Consider the following 12,564-nt stretch of genomic DNA (forward strand, 5'->3'; position numbering starts at 1 on the left):
TAAGATCTGAGGGGTCCAGAGCACATTATTAAATGATATTCTGTGGGATCACGTGTCTTTAGTTTGTGCATTGTTAGCATGGGAAAACTCCTGCTGGTCTCTCCTTCCCCTCCTTGTGGGAGTGTCTGTAAGCTGAACAGACCCTTTGCTCTCAAACATTGCATTCAATGCTATTTCCTGAAGTATTTTCTCAGTCTTTGTCAAAGACTGCTTGTATTAAGTGCTGTAAAGCAGCTGTTGAACTCTCTACTTCAGCCTTGCTTTGAGGCACTTAGAATCAATTTAGGTTGAAAGGTCATCTGGTCCACAGGTCATTTGGACTGAGCTACCGTGTAAGTAAAACCCACTTAAATCTGTTTTCTCACAGCCATCCAGTCAAATTGAAGTATCTCAAGGATTTCACAGCTCCAGGATAGATATACACTATGGTTGCTTGATTTTACCTTGGTTTTCTTTCTTAGACTTTTGATGACCTAGAAGAAGCTGCATGAAATTTTTTTGTGGTCTCCAGAGTAGATAAATACTTGGATTTTGGACAGTACAGATCTTCCTTTGGACTCCTGGGTATATGCTGCCACAGGATGCTTATGGGCAGAATACTTTGGACATTTCCAAGAAGTCTAGTTCAGAATGGTTAGAAAGGGTTGGGGGGAGGGCAAAATGAAACATGAAAATGGTCATTTATCGCACTTAATTTGATGAAGCAGAAACTGAAGATGCCACCTGAAAATCTCAGACTATCAGAGGATTTTTCAGTGCATGAATATTTTAAAGACCGTTTCTTAATGCATCAGATGAGATTTGTTTAACCTGATCTCTATAAATGAACATTTCCTCTAGCAGAGCACCTGTTTGAAGACTGCTTGACCTCTTAAGTAGTGTTATTGTGACAATTTTGGGACAATATTGTTGTAGATATCTTCTGGCAGCAGTTAACAATGGCTTCCAGCCTGGATGGTCTTACAAGATCTGCTAATGTTGTGCCAATTTTCAGCCAGCAAGTGGAAGAAGGGACCAAGAGTCTTTAGTCAAATGTAATTCTATGAGGAATGGAGTTCTGTGCTCCTCATTTTCACTTCTTTGATACACTCCGGGTCATCTGCTATTAAAAAGTTATTTCCAGGGCTGTCAATTAGGCAATTGGTTTTTAACCCTTCAAAGAATAAATCAGAGTTTCTGATAATTTTGACTGTGGGGTTTGTTGGGGTTTTTTTTGCTTGTTTGTTGTCACTTTTTGTTGTTGTTACTTTTTTTTTTTTTCGTTGGGAATACTGAGGATGACTCTGGCAACTTCTTATAAGGAAAAAAAGAATATAAAGGCCAACTTCTATTGCAAGAGGGGAAAACAAGCCCTCCAGAAAGATCTCTTATCATCTGCTTGTTTAGAAATATAGCATTCCTTCCTCTTCCTAAGTCTCCCGTGGCCTGCAGATTAGAAATGGTGACATTTCCAACAAGATTTCTAAGTCCCCAAGAAGAGACTTCCTGCAGAGGGGAAGATGTGACTGCTTTAATTTTGCAGGATTCATACTATCCAATCTATATAAAAACCTGTTGGCTTGGTAGCTATTTCTGACATGCTTCTTTCTCCCATTTTAGCTGTGTATGAAGCTCTATTTTTTTTCTTTTCCTCAGGGGAAATACCATTCATATCATAGTGCAACTGCTTCTCATAGCAAAGTACTGCTGTAGTACCCACACAATGCTATATTCTCTCTCCAAAACTGGCATAAAAGCTGCACTTCTACTGGTTCTAGGGGATGTCCTTTTAGTGGGAGATACTGTCAAAGTTTTCGATTTTAATATTACAGTTTTAAGTACCGTAAATGCCTTGAACTCTATCTCACTTGCCTCACAAGTTGGGTATAACAGGACTATTTTTCATAGCCTGGTGGATATCCAGGGGATTTCTGACTTGTGTCTTTTTCTTGACTTTTATTGCATCTGTATCCCAAAGAAACTCTCTTTATTTTTGAGGACCATGGAAAAACATTTTTGTTATTTCTTCTACAAATGCAGAAGTATATTGTTTCTGCCTTACTTTTAAAAGAGGAGACTGATTCTCCTTCAGAAACATAAGATTAAATTTAGCTTTAACAATGCTACTTAAGGCTTACATCTCAGTCTGTAATATAAATCATCATAGCAGTTGATGCACTGTCTAAAAGCATCTTATCCAGCAGGCAAAGATCACTCTGGACTTTATTCACTTCATTTACTTTGCTTGTTCTCATTATGTCAATGAAATTGGTATCAGCTTATTTTAAGCTTAAGTCAGGAGGGATCATGTGAAGAGTGTCCTACCAACATACTCTGTTATTGCCTGGATAGTTGTGCAATTACTCACGTTATCTTTTAGTTAAGAATCAATTTTTTTTTCTCAGGACTTTGCCTGATCTTCATGATTGGTCATTTTCTACCCAGCCATCTCTTTGATTTTCTCACAGCATATGGTCAAGTTTACTGTGTATATTCTGCCTATTTGTAGATATATAGGTGAAGAATAGGTTTCATTCATACCAGAGTTTTGACTGAAAACCATACAAGCATGTCAACACAATTGCAAGATATACAGGATCTAAACCTAGTAGTTTAAGTCCTCTCTCCAGTACAGGTAATTAGCCAAGCATATTTCTCATTCAGAAAATTATCATAGAATTAAGTCAGTAACAGAGCAGCTGTCCATGTAAGGAGCAGGATGAAATGAATGTACACAAAGGAGACCCAAACACTACTATTTGTCTTATTTGCATTATCTTCACAAAGTTGTCAGCTATTCAGTGACTGACATTAGTCAGGCATTAGCTTTGCTGTTGCTTTTTTTTCTTTTTTTTTTTTTTTTCTTGTTGAGGAATAGCTAACTCAGGGTATCATCTGCAAAAATGACAGTCTGTAACATATGATGGCAAAAGTTGTGAACAAGTGGAAGTGTATAGATGCTGAAAGTGTGAATCCAATATAGAGCCTGGAGAGACTCCATAAATCAGTAGTTTGGAAGAGCATTTATTTATGGTTATAAGCTTTCACCCCTGAGACATGTAGAAATAAAAACCTGTCATATTCCACCTTTACTACAAGGTCATTACAAAAAGCTTGCCAAGACTGTTGTAGTAGCATAGCAGGATCTGAAACCTGATTGAAATTTTTCAGATATTCTACTGCTATTGAAGTAGAGGAGCTCTGCTTTGTAACATCTTATGATGTTTTTATTCAAAGTACAGTTTCAACTTCTAAAGGAAGAATTTTCATATGTCACTGTAAGGTATTAAAAGCACCTTTAGTATTTGTAAGTGATTGTACTTTCAGAGAGAATAACAAAGCCAATGTAGCCTTAATAACCATTCCTTTACTGTCTCTTTGGTATTCCCTCCCCTGTAGTTTGGTCACTGCTTCCAGTTTATAAAGCCTGTGCTTTCCTCCAAGGATTAAATTCTGTCCACTGGTTAAACTTGTGAGGCTGAAACATAAGGATTTCAGTTTTCCTCCATGATTTCTCATGGATGTTAAGGGTCAGAGTTTTCTCATATTCAGCATTTCTGATGAGGAAGAAAGTGGTGATGTAGAACCAAATTTCATGCTTGTCTGTGAAGACGGTCCACAGAGAAACAAAAACCCAGAAAAGTTTGGAAGTGAAAAAGTTTTGAAAATGACCATGCTAAGAGTGCAGAAGGATTGTGGAGGTTTACATTTAAAATTGTGTTGGGTCTTGTTGAATTTTTTTTAATATCCTCTTAAATGCAAAATTCACTTTAGATCAAGACACTAGATTATTTCAAGATTTAGTTTTCATTAGATAATGTAAGAAATTATAATTATGTCTCAAAATATCATGCAAATCTACTTAAGTATGTCATATATGTGTCATTTGTCCTAGAAAATTTGGGAGTGAAATCAGTTGCCTGAGTTCTAGAGGATTTTTTAGAAAACTCCCAAAATATGTTCCTGTCTTTTTTTTTCTTCCTTATAAACTCTATCTGCAATCCTCAGGGAGAAAAGCTGGAATTATAATGATGATAGTAGTTCTTAACAAAGTTGCTGACTGCTCTTTACTCTTTGTAATTATACTTGATAAATGCTTGGCCCTAACATCTGTAAGATCTTTCCAATATTGAGAGAACTGACATTTCCACATGATGTCATGTGTACACAGTTGAAACGCTCACCATTGTAGCTCCTGCCAGAATTATTTTGCCATTGAAGTTCCCAATTCCTGCTACATAATAAGGAGACCAAAGCAACATGAATCAGCTTTTCATTTCATTAGATGGAGCATCTCTGGAAGCAGCAGTTTGATGAGCCTATGTATCCTCTTTATGGTTTTTAATGCATTTTATTCTGTTTTCCAGAACAGATGCAAAAACCCCTGTATTAACAGTTGTGATCATATAACACACTTACTAAAGTAGCAGGTTATTATGGAATAGAGCTGCTCTAGCATCACAGAAATAGCAAAGGAAGGTACAAAGGCCCCCTGAAATGAGATTTGTAGGGGCAGGTTATTGCTCTCAACATGTCCTTTTTATTTGAGAGGCATCTACACTGAGCCAATGTGTCAGCAATTTATTGACTAATTGTTTGGGGTTTTTTTTAGCCAGTGCAGAAGAATTTTGGGATGGAATAAGGACAATGTCTGTTTTCATGCTTGTGAAGTGCAACAGAGCTGTGGGAGAAGGACTCTAGGGAGGGTGCTCCATTCTGAGGTGGACCTGGTTATCATTGACTAAAGCATTTTGTCAGTTCTTATTCCCCAACTTTCAGATAGGCCACTCTTCCCTCCACAATGGTTAATACAAATTCTGATTGCCTTTTTTTTTTTTTTTTTTTTTCCAATTTGTCTGTGTTCATTTGGGTGTTAAGCATGTGAGACTGTCAAAAGCAGTGTATTAGGAGAGCTTGCCATACTTGAATAGAACTCTGCTGGAAATGTGGTTGCTTTATTTGCTATTTGAATGGATGTGCTGCTGTAAATCTGGTCATGGTTTTGAGCATTGAGCCCTATGACTCTCTGTAAAGAATTTCCAAAGGCAGCGCATTGCATTTCAGACACATATTGCTGTGTACTGGCTCAGTTAAGTAATTTGTCAGATTCCAGTCAGACAAAACACTTTGCTTCAGAGTCTAGACTGTTGATTTAGGCACAATCAAAAGGATATAGTGAGTTCCCAGGACGTGTTCATCATATTTTCTAAATCCTGTGGAATTGTTGGGCATGAGTGCCTACCTAATATCTGGCAGTTGGTTGGAGCTGCTGCTCTGAGGCAGGTTGTCAACTTCTTTGTCCTAAATATCTAAATCGCTCAACTACTATTGAAATTTGGGAGGTTTTTTTTCAAAATTTCTTATAGAGAAAAGGTAATAATGATAATAATACTGAAATACAGGAGAAAATATAACAGTTAAACAGATGCAAGTTAAACCCATGGTTACTGATTTTTATTTCTTTGAAGAAAAGATACTTTTAAAAATATAGGCTTTTCTTTCAGGCTCGGTTTTGTTCCACTGTGCTTTTATAACAAAAGGAAGTGAAAAAAGTGCTTTAAGTATAAGGAATATTCTTTCCTCAAATGCTCTTTTGAAAACCAGAGGGCTTATAATGATTCTCCACATTAGGTCAGATCTCAAGATTTGTTTCTTAAATCTCTGTATGAGATCAGGTCTTCAGAGAATTTGTTTTACTTTAGTGGTCAGTGAAACACACAGTGTTTAAATGGCTGAGGATTCACCATCATTGCTACCATTTGTGGTTTTATGTTAATTCTATCTTGGTTTCGTGGATGAAGCAGGAAGGCCTAAATCAGCTTAGACTTCTTCATGTGTGCTCTTATAGTTTCATAGGGATCTCTAGTTCTTTGTAAGTAAGCATTATGCTCAGCATTCCTCTGGGATTCTTTCAAGGGCTAATAACTTCAAGGTCTTCCATCATCACCATCATCCTCCTCTTCCTCATTTTAATTATGGGCTGCATATAAAGGAAAGGTAGTGGAAAACACTCGAGCAGTGTACTTTGGAGGGATTTTTGTTCCTGTGCTGTTCATACACTACTATTTTAAAAAAATCTGCTGTGATTAGAGATGGTTGTGAAAAACACCAGTCACTTGTTTTAAAATTTTAAAAGTTTAATAGTAATAAAATAGTTATAAAAATAGTCATCAAAATTAGAGCAATAAGAATTTGGACAATCAGAGTTAGGACAATAAAGAACAATAAAAATCAAATAATTATGAATGTTTGGATGCTTTCCTTTCGAAAGCTTGGCTTGCTAACAAAGGATTAACCCTTAAAAGCAGTAGCCTGTTGCATATTCTTACATCTCATACATGATGCATAAATTCTTTTCAAACAAAGGGTGTTCTCTGGTTATCATCAATTTCTTCCCCTTAATCCTGGTGGTTCCATCAAGACAGAGAGGAGGTGGAAGGATGTTTGTCTTTTCCGATAAGGAGGCAGTAACTTTTTAGGTGTCTTGTTGCTGTTATCTCCGTGCGAAGAATTTCTTGATTATCTCATCCCTTCTTGAGCTAGTTAAAAAAAAATATCTTGCACCACACAGCTTCTATTATAACATTATGTTATAACCTAAAACTGTATCTACCACGCTATTTAAGAAGGATTAATGCAGTACTACAAAATAACTTTCCAACATAACACATATAGTATTCATTTTAATATTTGCGAAAAGCCAATCATTTAATATGCATTTTTCACAATGGTCATGGGATGGTTTATGCTCATCTGTTGACCACAAGGTCTGATAAAGGAGAGAGAAATACTCAGTGTTTGTTTACCATGAACCTTAAATTGTTGATTCTGAATTAACATCCTCAATCACTACTCACTGGTTGCAGAACACCCAACTCCTTCTCTTTTAAGCTGATAAAGTGAAGTTCATCTCTTATAAAAACTATCTGACCACATCACATTGTCTTTATGCAGCTTATCAGCTCTTGTAAAAGAACCAGAGCTCTGTTTGGGGTATTGCAAATAATTGCAAATTTCAGAAGGAACTTCTGCCATTTATGTTTTGGACGCTGTTGCTGGCTCCCAGGAAGCCAAACAGCTGAATGAGTCTGTTCTTCACAGATTGCTGCAACACAAAGTATGCCAGTACCAGCACTCCAGAAAAGAAAAGAACCTCAGGTTTTCCTTTTTAGGATCCTGATTCTATGCATCTGTGATTCTATGAAATCAGATCTGGAAGCTAAATAGATTAACTAATAGATTAATAACATGTAGTAATAATAAAAAAAAAAAAAAAAAACAAACACCCAAAACACTGCAAATATTGGATCTTTTCATTTATTGTTTCAGCATTCTGTTCATGGGTTCCCTAGAGACCTATTAGCTGAAAGTCATGATTCCAACTTAGTCTTCTAAGTTTAAAGAATATGGTACAAATCTTTAAAACACTGAAACTTAACAAAAATCATTCAAAGGGAAATGAGAAAGACAATTAAGGAGTTAGAAATAAAATGGAGTGTAGCTGTCAGGAGGGGAGGAAAACACTGGAAAGAAGGCCATGGAAAGGAATAGAGCAGCTGGCCTTTGCAGCAGCCAGCAGTAGAGGGTCTTCCTAGGCTTTGCAGGTCCTCATGTGTCCTATTGAAGTCCCTGTCAGTTTGCCAAAATCTGGTGAAAAGGGTGCAAGCAAAGATGATAAACTCCTGATTTATGTCAGTACCTGTGCACATAGAATGTATCCAACTGGTTTCCCACAGATTCACTCTTCTTTTGTTAACTGGTACTGAGAATACTCAGTCCTTTTTCTTTTGTGAAGGGTCACTCTCCTATCTGGTTTTTTTTTTTTCTAATAGTTATTCTTATATCTATATGTATACATTATATGTGCTCTGTGTGTTGTATCAAGAGAAAAAAAGATTTGTTTTAGTTGATGAAGAAACAATTCTACATAACTGTAAGTTTTTCAAGGTAGAAAAACTTTTTGTGCTTTTTGTGTAGTTTCCCTTTTCATTCAAAAAGCCTGCCATTGGAAATTCCTTTGTTTCATTACTTAATTTCCTTCAGAAGTAGCTGTTTTCATTTGTTCTGGGGAGCAGTATTTATTTTGTTTATTCATCATTGACTTCTGGAAACATAAAGTGTGTCAGCTAATGCTTTCCAAATAGAAGCTCAGAAATAAAGGGAGAATATCAATCCCTGCATTAATGTCCATTTGCATTTTAGGAATTTACAAGTGTGTTACACTAATGAGTTAATAATTCAGTGTTCTAGTCAGATAATGTTATGTACAGAAGTTAATAGAATGAATGGGCTTCCCTACTGTGGATGGGCTTCTCTTACAGAATTCAATTTTTGTGATGATTATCGTAATGGACTACCCATCCCACTCCTACAATAAATATTCCCCAGAAGGCAGACTAGTAAAAATGCTTTTCCAGAGCAGACATAGTAGAATTCCCCTGATCTTTGGCTTTCCCTCTCTTTGAAAGCCCAGGAAGAAAAGTGAGCCATGGAGCTCTGTTGAGATAAGTTTCTGGGGTTTGGGACACCAGCAGTGAGCAAAGTCCAGTATTTTTCCCTAATATCTGATCTAAACCTACTCTCTTTAATTTGAAGACATTCCCGCTTGTCCTGTCTCTACATGCTCTTGTAAATAGTTTTCAGCTACCATCTTCATTTGATCTAAATATCTTCCAAAATATATCCAGTCATTTGTATAGGTTAGTGACAACTATTTTAATAACTTTACATTTTAAAAAATAAATTCTATTTTCTTTAGTGCATCTGTGAAGAGCAAAGTGTTATTTCCTGTCACAATTATTCTAAAGAAGATGTCATATCGGTGATTTTGGCTGTAAAGCTGTCAGTCTTACCTGAAAAATGTTAACATGTTTCCCAAAAGACATGAATTTGGTTGAGTTCTTAAAGTACAGTATTCCAGCCCCTTGGCTGTTTCTAAAATGCATGTTGAACATAAACAACTAGGAGAGGTATTCTTGATGATCAAGACCAATCTCTATAGCTATCACGTATTACCACCTCTATCTTCATTCTTCTGAAAAGCTGAGGATTTGTTGGTTTTTGTTTGGTGTTGGTTGGTTGTGATTTTGGTTTGTCTTCCTTTTCACCTTGTTATTTCATTAGGGAAGCTCTGAACCCTTCCCTTACAATGAAAGGTGTACTCTTCTAATTTCCAGAAGCAGCATATTCACATAACTTTTTCTTTTGTCAAGATTATCTTTAATTATAAACATCTTCTCACATGTAATTTTTTATCACTGTGAATAATATACAACTATATTTTTTCTCCCACTCGTCATTTTAGTAGACAGACAGATAATTTTGAGTCTCTTCTATTTCCTGGATAATATTTTTCCAGTGTGTCATGGTGTGAATTGGCTGTTGTTGACTGAAGTGAGCAGAAAATTCTGCAATGTTTTACCTGGGATTCATTGCATCTTTTGTATCCAGCCTTCCTACGTCTACCAGAAATACTTCAACTGTCTTATAACTGCTTCCCTTGAAGCTGCTCCATATTGGTCATTCATACTCATCCAGTGATAAATTAGAAAATGTATCTTCTTCCTGCTCGGTTGTTCTCAGCTAATGAGATTCTAGGGGATAGCTGAAGTTTCAATTTTTAATCCCCAAGTGCATGGGGATTTTTTCTCATTTCTATTACTGCAGTCCTTAAGGTTGTCCAGCACTTTCTGTGAGATATATCAGCCCTCTTCTGTATGAATGATACTTTTAGATTGCACTTCTTCCTGGTCATTTGCTGGGAACAAATTCACTTATCCTTCCCAATCTACACAAGGTGACTTGGTGGTGAATTTTTTAGCTGGGATTTTTTGGTCAAGACATGAATATTTAGCAAGTGTAATGCCGTTTAGTGGTGGTTAAAAGGCAAGCAATGAGATACAAAACAAAAAACAACAACAAAAACAATTTCTAATCTCACATAAATTATACCTATACTACATGGATAATAATTTCCTGATAGGTGGGTTTTTGTATTTTTCTTACCATAATTTTTGGCTGGTCATTTTTTCATTAACTTTGTAGCCATATCATTACTTTATCTATATCCTAAGTATATAACATAATTGTGCTCTGTGCCAGCAGAATTGTATTTGGACTCACTGTGTATCCTTTAAAGACTTTATTGGACATTTCCTGGTTTTTGCAACATTTAGTGTTTAATTCCTGAAGTGTCTTATGCCTATCTTCCAGAGCATTCCAATCTGCTACAGATATTGTAAATCCTATTCCATAGTTCCTGTTTGCTTGTTGGTCACATTCTAACTTATCAGTACCTCACTGATGGACTTTAAAATTATTATATATATATTATTTTTTCCTTTTCTTTTTTCCTCCCAGGCACTCATGGCATTATTTGACATTATAAAAGCTTTCCTTTGGGAATTCTTGCTATTCAGGCATGCTTCTTGCTTTCGCAGTGATCCATGACAGCCAGGCAATGATTTTTTTTTTTTTTGTCTTTTTCTTTTTGAATATGTGCAGCATCACTCAGTACCCAACTTGCTGTGCCTGTAGAGGCACAACTTGTTATTCTGTCGGCAGCTTGGGGAGCTCAACACCTGTTCCAGTGACCAGCAGAGATTAACATTTTCTATGTCGGGTCATTTACTTGGCTTGTCAGAGTGCAAGATTATGGCTGAAGGGGTATATTGACTTGAAAACAAACATTTATGAATTTATGGAACAAAGTTGCAAAAGTATGAGGCATAATATAGTATTGGGTTACGGTATAAATGTAACAGAGTCTATCTGCCTCCCTCATTGGCAGTAAAGGAATCTGTTATGATCTTAACACAGGGTTTCTTCTGATCAGACTGGCTTTAAGATGCTTTCTCCATGCTTGGGGCAGAAAAGATGCCTGTTAATGTCTTATAATTTCACTAGTTGGATGTTTCTTTTCTAATATCTCAAGTTACTTCCTAGGAAAACAGATTCTGTGTCTTGCTGTTTTTTTCATGGGGTTGTCCAAACCCTTTCCCTGGATTCTGCTCAAAGTCTGTTACAGAAAAGAAGGAAAAACAAGAGTTTGATATACTTGAGGCCTGTGCAAAGGGTGATGGCAGGAAGGACCTCCTGAAAGGAGGAAGATGACACTGAATTAAGTGGGAAAGGATTTTTAATTAAATGTTTACATAAATTTTGCTTATCAGTTAAACTAAACCATATTTCTACTGGTCTGATTGCATAATGATTTGAATTTTAGAATATTTTTCTGGTAAGCCATGCCCTGGTCTGCCGCTGCCAAGGAATTTTTGTGGGTTTTCTGTTTCCATTTTCAGTCTTCTGTCACTTGTGTCATTCAGGTATTAAGGCCTTGTGGCTAAAGAGGTCTCTGTAATGAAACTTGCTGGGTTTTTCATGGCAAATTATTTTACAAACACGTTGTTTCTCTGTTCCTCTCTGCTTTGTTTCCTTGAGTGTGCGATGTGAGCTTCTATTAGACACAAATTGTGTAACCTGGGGGAGCGTAATAGGAAACCACAAAACACCAGTCAGTCTGAAACATTTTGCAGCCATGCTTAAGATGTGTGTGGGACAAGTGGGGACTCTTAGAGGAGGAGCTGCTGTGCTGGAGGAGAGGTCTGGGCTGGTGACAGGAGGATGCCAAGACACAGCTTCTTAACTTGTGCCTTGTGATTGAAATTAGCCATTTAGACTTAAAACCTGTTGAGGTTTGTGTTTCAGCCATCGCTGTTCCCTTATCTGCAGGATGGCAGTGATTAGGCTGTTGGATGCATTACAGTGTGAAGTCAGATTGTAGCCTGAAAGTTCACTAAAAAAGGTTGGCTTTTTTTTCTAAATCGGTGTGAAACTAAGCAGAATTTTTTTTTGGATCTTGAACTCTGTGAGTCTCCAAAATGCACAGATGCTGCCTCAGATACCTTTAGATTTATTCTTGAACAGAAGAGACTGGCAGCTGAGACATACTTGGGCAGCCCAGGAAGCCTAGAAAATTGATATGAAACAGAAGCTGAAGAGACACAGTACCTCCAACTTATTTTATTTTCCATTGATTTAAATTTTCTATCAAAAAGTAATGATCACAGTGTTTTCTAGTGGGGATTGACATCTATTTTTCTAAGAATAAAGGGCAAAAATGACATTTGGATTCCAGAAGAAATGTCATTTAGCTGTGTCAAAGAAAGTATCTGGGACTCTAATGACCTACTTTCCTGCTAAGTCTCTAGGCCATTGCTGAAGTTAGGAGCACAGGGAAAATACATTTCATCTTCAAAGACTTCAAGATGAGGTTTATAACTTTCTTAAAGAGAAAAAAAAAATGAATCCTCTCTCCTGAATTGAGACAGATAAAGTTTCAGCCCAAGATGGATATTTGTCCCTGAAGATTTGAAAATTCAACCACCTGCTTTAAATGAGAAGTTAGAAAAAATGCACTGTGTTTAAACCAGTGTATTCACTTTGAAAAGAAGGTGAAAATTATATACTTTTACTTCTCTATAGGTCTAAATAAATAGAAAAGGCTTTGGATAGCACAAATAGCACAAGGACTGAAAAATAGTCTCATATATCCGTGGGTCCTAAGGGTAGTGACAGATGAAGTGG

The 12,564-nt window shown here is 36.6% G+C and overlaps 1 protein-coding gene across 3 annotated transcripts in view; it reads left to right on the top strand.

Annotated features, from left to right (window-relative positions):
* Positions 1-12,564, top strand: part of CADM2 (cell adhesion molecule 2) — a 573,509-nt gene that overhangs the window by 373,863 nt on the left and 187,082 nt on the right. The window lies entirely within an intron of this gene.

The sequence above is a fragment of the Vidua macroura genome, chromosome 2, assembly GCF_024509145.1.
Source record: "Vidua macroura isolate BioBank_ID:100142 chromosome 2, ASM2450914v1, whole genome shotgun sequence".
NCBI lineage: Eukaryota > Metazoa > Chordata > Aves > Passeriformes > Viduidae > Vidua > Vidua macroura.